This window comes from Agelaius phoeniceus, chromosome 3 (assembly GCF_051311805.1).
Source record: "Agelaius phoeniceus isolate bAgePho1 chromosome 3, bAgePho1.hap1, whole genome shotgun sequence".
NCBI classification, from domain to species: domain Eukaryota; kingdom Metazoa; phylum Chordata; class Aves; order Passeriformes; family Icteridae; genus Agelaius; species Agelaius phoeniceus.
The window spans coordinates 115,750,886-115,764,087 of record NC_135267.1 but is presented as its reverse complement, the minus strand read 5'-3'; the positions used below and the strand labels follow the sequence as shown (position 1 = coordinate 115,764,087).

Sequence of the window (13,202 nt, the reverse complement as noted above, 5' to 3'; positions counted from 1 at the left end):
AAACACAATAAACCTTTAAGGATGCACTGCCTGACCTCATCTCCTGAAGAAATACTGCCTGGAATCACACTGTAATGAAACACAGGATAGCACAGAATGGCCCTATTTAATCTTTAACAATATGATATTTTAACAGGCTTCTACCCAGAAAACCTCTCCCAGGCATCCTCAATGCAACCAATACTAACTGCAGCATGCTGTTCACAGACCCTAAAACTGGCTGTACAAATTGTGACTGCCTGGGGCTACTTTTGTTTTGTTATGGAGCCAAGTTCTCCTCATATTTATTTGATGCAAAAAGTCAGGAGTTCTGAAATCTGCTGTTCCTTTTTTCACAAAGTTTTTGAGGTCTTGGACTTCCAGGATGGTGTGTAAAGCCTATGGCATATCCTTCTTCATGCTGTGTTGAAATGGTTAAAAAGAGGATCCAGTGGAAAATGAAAAGCAACATCCCTAATTTCCTTCACTAACTCCAAAGAGGCTTTTCCCTCTAATGTTTACTCTTATTTTGAAAGCATCAAATGTAACAGACACTCTAGGTAAACTCATTCATCTCCTATTCCTTTATCACTTTTGACAAACGAACCAACAGTTCTGCCATTAAGGGGAGTTCATTCTGAGTCTCTTACTAGCAAGGTTTCTACGGCTGCACCTGGATAAGAAGTCAGCCCTATCTGTATTTTCAGACCATTGCTCTACAAAGATATTTACAGAAGTTTCTACTTTCCAAGAAAGCTATTTCTGGCCAATGTAGGCTTATTTTTTTCTTTTTCAATTATTTTAAACCGTACTTGTGCCCAGAGAAGAATTATTTTTATCAGTTACAAATAAACAAACCAACTGTGACAGAACACCAGGTCACAGTGCAGCAGATTCCCAACTGCTTATGGCACAGACTACATGGATAAACCAACAATCCAAGAGTGGAAAACAGGGAAACAAGTCTGTTTTAACCACTAATGCCAAGGTAGGATAGGTAGAGCACTGCCTACAACCTTTGCAACATTACTTCTAATTCTAAATTCTACAATTCTAGATAAACACCACAACCACATCCTTGCGTGTCAATGACTTGTTCTGCAATGAAATTTTCCTGTTGTCATCTCATTGCAGGGGTTCCATGCTGCTGTCTCCTTATCACAAGAGTTCCATACCTTCCTGGTGCTTCTCATGGGCAGCCCCTCAGAGGCTTTCCTCTTCACAAAACACCCAACTGACTCCAGTTCCCTCCTCACCCACCCACCCCACTGGTTTATAGCACTCTTCTGCTCACTGGTTACACCTGTGGCCTGTTAAAGTCAGGCCTGCTCCTAATCTTTGATGATTGGCCCAGCTGCAACTCCTTAGGGGTGAGATTCCTTTCTGCACTATCTTTATTTTATATTCTATCCCCCTACATTTTCCTACTAAAGATCTCTTTAGAGCAGATCCATCAGCAACTGGAATCCTCATCTGAGATTTCTCACATGATTTCATTTCAGACAACATGGGAGAACTCTCATATGAATTTAGGTGTGGTTTTAGAAGAACAATTAAAAGCAAATGCACCATCTAATCATTATCACTTCAAAAACTTCATGCATGAAATCTGTGCCCTGCTCTGCACCTGTGCAGTACAACGGGAATCAAAGAACTCATCTAAGCTAAGCTTGAGGTCTCAGTCAGTATTAGCCAGAAACTAACACTTGTCACAACTTTTTGAGCCTGCTCAAGGCCTGGATTGCTAAAGCAATTGGAATTTGGTGCTGCCTTGGTGCTTCTGGAGGAAAAGTGGTTTTCAGGCAGCAGAAGCCAATAGGGTAGGAATCCCCTATGCCAGTGGGATGGGTAAAACTTTACTCAGACTAGGAAGAGAACATAAATTGGTATGCAAGTGACCCATCCCTGAGTACTAAAAGAAAGAAAATAAACCCTGTTCTCCACAAACACAAGGTGAGAAGAAGCTGCTGGAACACAGAGACTCCAGAACTTAAACTGACTTTGCAGCCGTTTAGGCACGGTTAACACTGGAGTTTATTGGGCCTGAGGGGGAACACACCAAAGAACAATTTCTACTCATCCAAACTTTCCAGAACGTTAGACTCCAAAGAGATAAGGCCTCTGAGAAATATGAATACCCTCATCTGCCTGTGTCTGATCAACCTCACACATACACACTTCCTTAATGTCAGCATATCTGGTTTCAGGAGAGCACAGCATCCTCTGAATTTGCAGTTATGATCTAAATTTCTAATAACTTCTCTCCTCTCATGAACCCCAACCACTGCTTTTTCAGAACACGTTTTTCATTCTAATGACATGGACAGTGCACCACTGCAAAGGTAAATTGTATTTTAAACAGGAAGTAGATAATCTAGTACAAAACAGATTTAAAATACTAAAAGAACAGAAAATGCATACCTTCTGAAAATCAGAAATTGTTCCATAGAAATTCACATTGTAGAAAATGTCTTCCTTTCCCTAAAAAGAAAAAAAAAGAAAAAGAAAAGCCTTAATTGTGCATATTCATATTTAATTACCTAATAAAATCCCAGTAAACTACTTCAAGACCTTATTTTTCCTCCAGAAATAATTTCTCCTTATGGATCAGAATATTTACACTGTAGCAAACAAATACTGAGTGCCCAGTGAGTTTTCGTTTGAAGTTCATTTTATTTTGAAATTCCTGTTATTTAAGCAGAAGCATCATAGCTGCAGGTGACAAGAACACATGGCACCCATTCTTCCAAACATTTAAAACTAGAAAGCAGCACAATGGAGACTAAGGATGGAGCAGTGTGTCAGGAGCAGGGAAAACAAAGTATTTTATTTTGAGACATATAATCAGGCCTCTTTATCATCCCAGCTTTGGGTAAAAAGTAAATTATGCCATTGTTATTAGTGCTAGAATGTATTTCCTGCATTGCTTTTGCCAACACTCTGGAAGGATGGAAGCATCCACTTCTCCTGTTTTCCCCATCTTTGGAGGGGAAGGGGCACAAACCCCATAATTTCCATCTGTAAGACCTAAGTGTGAGACCTTAAATTGGACATGAGCACAACAGCCCTCCAGCAAGCAAAGCAGCAGGTTTACACAAACAGGAATGAAAATGAGTGCTCAAAAATGAAATCAAATCCAAATTCACATTAGAAATCCATGTTTTATAGGAGACAGTATTTTATTAAAAGAAAACAAGTCTTCAGCATTATTGAAAATAACATGAAATTGACTGCTGCTTTTTCAAATGAATTTCTATCAAGAGCTCCTACACATTAGATCAGAAGCTGTATTTTTCTCTCTTCTATCAAGCTAAATCTTTCTTCCTTTATAGAAAAAATAAATTGAAGCCTAAAGTTGAGAACATCTCAATATCCACTAGGTGCATACACAGAATTAAATTTGACCTGATACTCTTCAGTTTTATGAGGTTTAAGTTTTATGAGAAGGAGAAATAAAACCTCAATATTAGAAACAGATTGCAGAAAACAAGGGTCTCAGCCAAGGGAAGCCAGAGCATGTTGTGGCTCTAGCATTTGCTTTGAAAACTCATGGCACATAAAACACCCTGAGTATGAGACCAGAGGGACTGAGAACCACAGCAATCACAATTACAGCAATGAGGGCAGTTAAAGAAAATAGTTTCCTCCTCTGTTGAATCCTCCCAAAGTTGCCAAAAATGTCCATTAAAACAGAAGATGTTTCAAATCATAAATAGCAATGCTGAGAGGATGATGGCTATGTACTTTGTTCTCATTAAATATTGACAGCATTCTCTTCTAGGAAGAGACTACACAGTGATTTCAATTCTTTTTTTAATTATTTTTTCAAAGCCTCCAACTCTTTCATTTTGCTGGTGCACTTTCAGACTGCCCTCAGCAGCTCCTAATTACATGACAAGATATCTCTGGGTCTCCAGAACTTTGCAGCTTCACACAAAAGCATCCTTACATTCACTTCTGGGTCAGCTAGAGCCAGCTTCATGCTAAAATAAACTCCCTGTCCAAAACAGGCCTGTGCTGGGAAAATAAAGACATGACAAGATTATTTTCAAGCATACAAACTGCTCTGTTAGTGTGCAGTAAGAGATACACCCCAGCCCTTTTTGTTCCCCTGCAGACTGCAGGCAGATTTCAGCAGGGTTACATCAGTGTGGGATGCAGCCAGCTCCACTGGAACCAGGAGCATCCCAGCAGCCCTAATGCACATTCCAGAAACACAACCTGCTTCCCACTGGTTTTAATCAGCCACAGCTTTCTGGGCAGAACTGCCACTGGGCCCTGAAATTTCTCATGTTCCATGTAAACACACGAGTACAATCTCATAAATTTAATGAACAAAATCAGTTTCTTTTTAGCTATGCAAATACCAAAAATCTCTCTCTGTGTCTTTCCACCGGTTAAGTATTTCTTCAGAAGCTTGTTTGTGTCCAAAATCTCCAGTGGCCCTTTCAGCGAGCCTGTAAATTCTTTGAGGGAAGCACTCAGAGCCAGAGTGCAGTCTCACTCCCAGAACCAGTGAGCAGCTTGTAATTCACAGCACCAGGACAACTGATGGAGGAATGGACAGTGCCTGCTGCAGCCCAGGTCTGCCCTGCGTTCCAGAGCTGGCTTAAAGGCTAAAATACAAAACCCCCACCATTTTCATTTTTCTCATGTTCTAAAGAAAAAGAAAAAAAATTTAAATTAATCAGCCTTAAGTACCTTGATGCCTGCCTCTTTAATTTGATGTTCCTCACTTCCTGAACACCTAACTAGATATCACAGGATTTCAGCTGCACCTGAACACCAGGGCAGGTGCAGAGGAATCAAATTCTGATGTGGCCAGTGTTCATCCTGGCCACAACACACATTTCTTCACCAGTGTTCAGTAAGGCACAAGATGTTCCTTCACTTGTCACCTGGCCTTTCCTGTCACCTTAAATACACCCCATGGGTTTCCTCTCTCTTCACCACCTAGCCCCCTTATAAGCTCCAAGGAAAAGACTTACTTTTGCAAAAGACACAGCTGAATCATAACGACCCTTAGAAGGATGGGGAACCTTCGTCAAGACTCTGGGCTTGTCAACAGCATTTTTTTCTTTTTAGTTGCAAGCAGAAAACAAGTTTTCATGCAGAGGGATCCATCATTCAAGGTTCTTTTTCACCTGTCACTCTGAAATGCTCAGAGAAAATGACCTGACAAATACACACTTCTGCAAGACTTTCCCATTGATGGACACTTGGTTACAGATAATCACCTCCTTGAGTTACCCAGAGTATAACTTTAGAATTCCAATAAGGACCTTTTGCCTCATTCTAATTAAAAGCAAAGTACAAGTACCCAATTTAGAAAAGACCATTAGAGACTTAATTTAAACATGACAATTTTAGTCTGTCAATATACTGAAATGATCATTATCTACCAAACCTTCTCTCATTTTGTGCCGGAAAGGAGCTTCGACCATAGCTCATTAGTTAATTTTAGACACACAACTGTTACCATTTTTCAGACATGAAATGCCTGTATATCCCTAATCTGGATGTGTAGCTTCTAAAAAGGTCCTTTCTTTCTTTGTATTTTTTTTTTCAGGATCTAGGAGTAAGGGGAAAAAAAACCAAACCGAAGCAGAAGAGGAGGCAAACACACAAGGCAGGAGGAAAATGAGAAGAATTTCCTGTCATTCTGGCACCTGGGGGCAGGAGAGGCCAGTGAGGGATGTGGTGCCAGCAGCCTGCCTCCCAGCAGGGCAGGTGTCAGCTCCTGCCTGCCTGGGCCAGGCTGCTCCCGGGGCCTCGCTGCTGCACGTCGCTCACTCTCCTGGGAGGCTGCTGAGAAAGCCCAGCTCCTTCCTGGCGTGGAGCCTTGCCAGGGACATCAGGCTGTTGCTGCTGACATGCTCCACACACAATTCGGTGGCTTCCTGCTCGAGGCATTACATAATTTGAGCCTCTGGCATATCTTACTGGAACATTTCGTGTGCTCGCCCACAGGATCAGCAGCATCTTCAGCTACCACAGCTCTGCACCTTGCTGCACTCATTCTGACCTGGATGGCACTGACTACAGGCACAGATGGCTGTCCATCCCCAGGAAATACAAACTTGACAGTATGACTCCAAAAAGGACAAAAGAAGCAGGTAACCACACAGTTAAACACAATTAATGGTCACAGGAATACCACGGTGGAAATCACTTTCAGAAACCACAGAATTCTATCAAGGGCTGTTGCATTCAGCTTCACTAAGGCAGAAACTTATTAACCAAAGAGAGCACACAGCCTCCTACCAGTAGCACACACAACCCACCCCATCAGGCCTGAATCTGCCTCCAGCCATGCAATCCCGAGTCAGGAGAGCTCCTGACTCGGGATCAATGTGCCTATATGCTACTAAATTGAAAGGTACAATCACTCCTTGATGTTTGCTGAGCAGGACTCAGGGCGCTGCACTCCTGATACAGGCAGACTGTTTTCACAGAGATGTCAAGTACTTGGAGCCCAGAGATTCCATTTCATGAAAAACTATCAACTGATAACAAAGTACACCCTCCAAAATGATGTGTAGATAACAGAATCTTTTAGACCTTTTTCTACAGATTTATATGATAAACCCCACATAACTTAAGCCAAGCAATAAACAACAGCAGCATTTCTGCAATACAGAACAGTTATTACAAACTCTAATCAGTATGCAAATGTAATAGCACCAAGATACACAATCTGCAATTTGACTCAGAGAATTTCAGGGTGTCCTGCATGTAATTATATACTATCCTACAGCTCCTGGAGGGAATTTTACCTACGGCTTAGGAAAAGTTTTTTTGGTTTTGGTTTTTTGGGGTTTTTTTGCCTTTTTTTTTTTTTTTCTGGGGGAATTCTCAATTTTCAGTCACCTCTAGTAATTCTCTGGAACCAAAATCATCATGCTGCAGTTTAAAAGGTTTTCAATCTATGAAATTACTCACTGCTGATGAAAGCATTAACAATCCAAGACTTCATTTACAGCATTACAAAGAATCCAGGTCAATTATGGGTAAATGCTTTTACTCAGCTTGGGCCAATGAAATTAATAATTATCATAAAAACCTGCACTCCAACCAAGAGTAAAGTTTAAGGGTGTCTCACCATATTCAAAGAGGACAGCTAGGAGGGAACAGGCCTGGACTCCAACATGAAAGTGGGCAGCTGATGCAGGCCCTGGGGAACGTGCAGCAGGTGACAGGATGGGAAGAGGATGGATACTCCTTTCAGGCCAGCAAGCCAGCACTTTGTATCACTAAGATAAAATCTGATGTCTCTAGGGAAAGCTCAGCACCACCACATAAATCCTACTGCAGCCTAATAGTTCTGTTTGGGATGTACTCTGTGTTCCAGAAACTGGGAGCCTGCTCCTTGCCAGCCTGGCTCTGAAATGTAGGCCAGCAGCTCAAACCAGCCTGGTGATCTATGCTTTTTCATCCCAATCCTCCACCACAGCAAGAGAAAGGGATTAAGCAGCATTATTTTTCCCCCTGAACATTCACTGAGATAATTACATCCCATACTATAATACAAGATTATTTTGCACAGTACAAAATAACACAGAATGGGCCCATCGTTTTATGGAAGCCCTTGGTCCCATCACTCTTGGAAGACTGCATGGCTGATCACGTTGGGCACGTTCCTCCAGGAAAGTTTAACAGCAAACTCTTCCAAAAGTACCAAATAGATGCACTCAGCTTCTTCATACAATCCCTTTTTATAGCAATCGCATTTTTAAAATTATTTCACAAAACATTATTAATGACTTAAGCCATCTGTGTTTCTAGAGAACGCTCCCTTCCATCCTTTCTTTCCTTCCTACTGGGTTGCACAGTAAAGACTTTTTTATTTACAACCACTTTTATGCCAACAGATGTTTTACCACACAAAACTGCTTTGCTGCAAAGTTCAAGAAGAAAGTGGTGGGAAGAAGTTTACATAAGCAGACATCATCAACAAAAGCAGGAGAGCCTGGCAAACCACAGGCCGCAGTCATTTAATTCACACAAATCTCTCTTCCCCTTTCTCACTCTGCTTTCCAATTTGATTTAATTCCATAGGAGGATCTGACTGGCAGTCACTCCATAAAAGCATTGCAAGGTTTAAATGCCAGCAGCTTTCCTTGTCTTGACAAAATGTACAGAGCAGAAATTTAATTACAACTGCTTCAAACGCACTTTTGTTTTGCTTCTACCCACCTGGAACACGGAGGCCGTTTAAAGTAAACATGTGTTTAGTCACTGGATAATATGAAGTATAAAAGAAAAGTTACACTGCAATAAACAGAGATACATTTAAAAACAATTTTGATTTCTTATCGCTGAACCTGGATGGAACCAGCTAGCTGCAAGTGGCATGACTGTGATGGAAATAGCGTGGTATTTCAGTGCAAGAAAGTAAACATCTTCTCCAGACAGCAGCACAGCAGTTGAAATCCACCCAAGAAAACCATTTGCATTATCGGTGTGCATTATTCTGCCCTAACGTTTTGACACTGAGTTTAAACATTAAGCTGGGAGTACAATGCCTCTTTTTTAAACTAATGCAATTTCTTGGGGCAAAATCTGATATGGCCAGCCAGATTTCCTGAGTGCTAGTTTCTCCTAAGGAAAAAGAAAAAAAAAAAAGAAAAGGGAAAAAAAGAGACATCAGTTTAATTTTGATTTGTCCAGTAAACAGATCAAAGCCTTGCAGTTCTGCAGAGGAGGTTTACAAAGCCTCCTTGTGCAAACATCCTGGGCCTGATGCTGCCAGCTGCACTGAAGCAAATCTCATCTGATGGCAGCTAGGGCTGGTCTGTGCTACCCTGTCCAATGCAAAAATTTACACTTTAAAGGGAAGTCAAAATCTTTGAAGTTCCACTTGATCAAAAATTATTAAAACATGCAGCTTGAATTTTTAGGCTGATCTTAAACACATGTAGCTGGAAATGTTTCACACTTCTATTCTGTTGCTTATATACCAAAAACTGTGTTCAGCTCTAGGCTCCTCCTATTCCAGTGCAATAAATTCTTTGGGTGAAGGAGCATTTTTAACAAATATGTACAACGCCTAAAAGAGAGATTCCAGAACCACTATTAGGTCACTGAGAACTGCAAGACTGCAAAGTGTAAATAATTTTTAGCATAGCTGAAACATCTTTCTAGATCTGTGCTTTGTAAGATCACAATTTCTGCCCAGCCCCTTCTATTTCTTTTCTCATCCAACTGAGCAGTTGAGCTTGTTCAGGGTTTGCTGCTTGCTGCCTTTCAGAGAACACAAAGAAAGAGGGAGGAAACAGAAATTACACAACCCATATAAATTAGTTTTAAAATGTTCAGTGGTAGGCCTGATGTCTGCAGCTACTATGATTCTTTGCAAAAGACAATTCCTTTCTATACATATATGTGGTTGTCACTCGAGTGTCCCTTTAAGCCAGCTTTGCTGATTCAGACTATGCCCATACCATTTTTATTGCCAAAGCAATAAAAAAAAAAGGTGTTCCTGAGTTATGTTCTGACTTAAAAGATTTACACAGGGAATCTTCAAACTAAGAAACAAACCCAAGAAGAATATTGTCATTTCTGCTGCAAGACTGCTGTCAACGTCCATATGAAAAAAGACTGCTTGATAAATATCCTCTAACAGACTGTGCTTCTAAAACTGAAACTCTGCTCTTTCTGGGCTACAAATCAAAACTGGATCTGTTGCATAACAAAGGCATTAAAGATAACGGCCTCTAACACTGCGTGGCACATGAGTGTGAGCAGTGTAAGCAATGCCTTGCTCCATACATTACCCTGCACCCCTGGGAGCTGGGCTGGTAGAGCATGGCCATGTCCCTGATTTGCTACATTTGGATTTCCAAGTCAAGGTCAAGAAGTAATTTACCAGGATCCCTGTTGCTAGCACACATGGGCTGCAGCCTTTGGAGAAGTCATCTTGCCACGTTAGAAAAGGTCTCAACAACTGGAATATAAAGAGATTAAATAGTCTGAAAGCTGCTTTATACCCTTAGATACTTCAGCACATTGGACTGAACAGCATGGATGCCATTTCTTTTTAACCTGCATGTATCAGTTCTGTACATATATTCTAATTAAAAACACTGTATTGCAGTGTATTCCCTCATCTGAGGTATCAGCAAATGGGCACCAAGCAGGTTAAATAAAAAATAACAAAGAAATGTATTGGAATAAATGCCATAAAATAAATAATGCAAGGATAGTCCCTGCCCCAGAAACCTTGCAATTTAGGCCATGAACAAAGAATCCTTAAGGGATCATACCAAACCTACCTCACATTCCTGAGCTGACATTTACATTGTGCTGTACTTCTTCAGTTCATACTTTCAGGGCTGGAACTATGCACTTCTTCTGATGTGCACTGCTGAAATCTGCTCTGGATCTCGTGGTTCACAGGACAGTGAGCCTTCTTGTCAGGCATTATCACGACATTTAAGATAGATATTGAAAAACACCTAATCAGAACACTGTGGGTGAGGGGGTGTGTTATACTGTATTTAACACAAGTCCTGCTTTAGAACAAAGAAATCTAATTTTTAAAGTGTGACCAGCTATGCCCATACCCAAAAGACACAGGGGAAGAGGGAAGGGGGACAGGGTGGTGGAATTACCAAAACAATCCCAAGCAACAAGCAGCTTTCTGTCTGGGCCCCTCTCCTCCTGTGCCACAAAGGGTCACCTGTCCTAACCCAGGAGTATCACCGCTCCTCCTACAGCATAAAAGTGTCCTCACTGCCACTCCTTGCTGGCTGAAATCGAGCTAAAAATTCATTTTGAAATTGTAGCAGCCTCACCACAGCCATCTAAAATTCCACCAGTACCTCTCCATCCTTAAAAAGGGAATGCTTTTGACATCTGATGTTACAAATGAGAAGGCCTGAGCCCACTTTGTGGATGTAGGCTTTACTTTGGAAGGATAGACGGAGCCCCATCGGATGTGCAGACCGTGGGGAACAAATAAAGGTCTGAAATTAAGGTCTCAAATTAACTGTTTCACCTGCAAAATCTACAGACTGATTTAATCAATCTCCAGCTCTGGAGGGCTGGGTTTGTGCACTTGCAGGGTGCTGTACTCAGGTCAGTTCTTTCCTCATACATGGCAAATCCCCCTTGCCAAGTCCTGACACTATTTGGATTCTCGTTACCTTTCTTTTGTTAGGTCAAATTTCAAGATTAAGAAAAAGAAGAAAACAAAACCACACACTGCCAAACAATAAAAGAGAAGCTATTATCTATCAGTTAGAATAGCTTTTTTCCCATTATTTTCCCTTTGAAAGGGGAAAGGAATGAAGCACTGAGTGGACAAACACTATTCTGGCCTATGAATCATCCCTGATAAAACTGCAGATGCACAAACCCAGTCACAACAGTATCACAGTAAGAGAGATCAGATAAATTTCAATAACCATCCAAAAAGCCCCTGAGATGAGGCAGGATGATTTTGAATTGAATTTTGAGATGCAAGACTCAAATGGACTCAGGTTACTTGCTTGCAACACCCACGCTCTGTCAATAGACAGTGCTGAAAAGGGAGAGCCAAATCTTGTTAAAATGAAGTCTCAGTCACTAAGAGAAGTGCTAATTACCAGCTGGACTGAAGACCACTGAGATAAGCAAAATATTCCCTGCCACAGCCTTTTAGACAACATTTGTTAATTTCTAAAATCCAAGATGTGATGATAGCAGGGAGAGATGGAAGGAAGGGAAGGATTAATCCACTTTCAGTCATATTTAAATAAGTCTTCCTTTAAATGATTTAAAATTAACTGAGAAGCATTATCTTTTCATCAACTTCTACAAAAAGAAAGGCAACCAGGAATTTATTTGTGCAATTAATGTGATATTCATATACAGAAGCACTTTTAATTGAAACTATAAGTTGGCTTTTCAGTAACTGAAGGATTTCAGGTAATGGTTTACGAAATCAAGAAGTAACACCAGAAAAGTGGTTATAATTTAAATTATCAATCACTTTTTAAGGAAGAGACGTAGCTCACCTGAAAAAATACCATAAGTCTACAATTTTGAAATGTTTACATATATAGTTTTATAGCTCCTAAAAAGAAAAAGCAAAAAACAAACACAAACCAGACACCTTACTCTGATAATTACTTCCACTAATGTTTTGAAGAAATGCTTCCACAGATGTTTCAAAGGAACCAGGTGAAGCAACACAAGTTTTGGTGAAAATGTCAAATTCTTCATGAAGGTTTTCACGAGCATTTAAATGCTGCTGAAGGCTCAGGCTGCTCTTTGAGCTGTCTCCCTGTCCTGAGGGAGTCCAGCTCCCGGGCAGGAGGCTGTAAGCAGGTGAGGGCCAGCCTGTTCTCCCAGGGCAGCACCAGGGGACACGGTCTCAGCTGCACAGGGGACGTTCAGGTGGTCAGACACTGCAGGGGGCTGCCCAGGGAGGGGTGGGATTACCATCCCTGCAGCTGCTGAGGGAAAGCCTGGACGTGGCACTCAGTGCCAAGGTGATGCTGGATCATAGATTGGATTCAATGACTTCAGAGGCCTCTTCCAACCTAACTGATTCTGTGAAAATTAAATGATTCAAAAACTAAACCCCCAAAAAGACTAGGGAAAAAAAATCTTGTAGTATTATTGTCTTCTGTAAAGAAAACAATTGCACTTAAAAGCAAGAATGAAAATACCCAGCAAACATTCTGACACTAAACTACAGTGGGATGGAGGCAATTCCTTAAAACCAAATAATGTAACTCTTAACACAGCAATGCAATTTCCTCTGCCATTTCTACCTGTGAGGATCAAAAACTGTTTTCCAGCTTTCAAAAGCCTCCAAGTATCGTCACATTGCTCAGCACCTGACTCATGGAAAACCACTCACAGAATCAATCATTTGATGATTCAAAATTACCTGAAAAACTACCTGTATGTTTTTCCACATAATTTCAGATCAGTTCAATTGATGTTTTTAACGTGTCACATATCTGAGAGCTGCACTTAGATCTTTGCTTTCACAATATTATTATTCATTCATTCTACTGTGGGGAGGGGAGGTGGTTATTCCAGATTAAAGTCAGCAGTGTCTTTTCAAGGGTAAATTAAAAACTAAAGCAGGATGAGATCAGGGAAGATTACCAGGCACTGTTTATAAACTGAGCATAACTAAATCAAAGGTATATAAATCAGAGCATGCATTTCTCGGCAGATTGATTCAGTTTGGAAAACTGAAGTGCCACAGACTTCATTTAAAAAAA

At 40.8% G+C, this 13,202-nt stretch overlaps 1 protein-coding gene across 10 annotated transcripts in view; it reads right to left on the bottom strand.

Annotated features, from left to right (window-relative positions):
- The window catches only part of PLCB4 (phospholipase C beta 4), a 177,609-nt gene that overhangs the window by 155,721 nt on the left and 8,686 nt on the right, over positions 1-13,202 (bottom strand). For 7 of the 10 annotated variants that reach the window (XM_054629428.2, XM_077176301.1, XM_077176300.1 and 4 more), the window contains exon 2: positions 2,401-2,460. The exons of 2 other annotated variants lie outside the window; for them this stretch is intronic. The gene's annotated coding sequence lies outside the window, so the exon portion shown is untranslated. Of the gene's footprint in view, positions 1-2,400; positions 2,461-10,253; positions 10,312-13,202 lie in introns of those variants that run through there. One more of the 10 variants, XM_077176296.1, reaches the window with a different exon arrangement.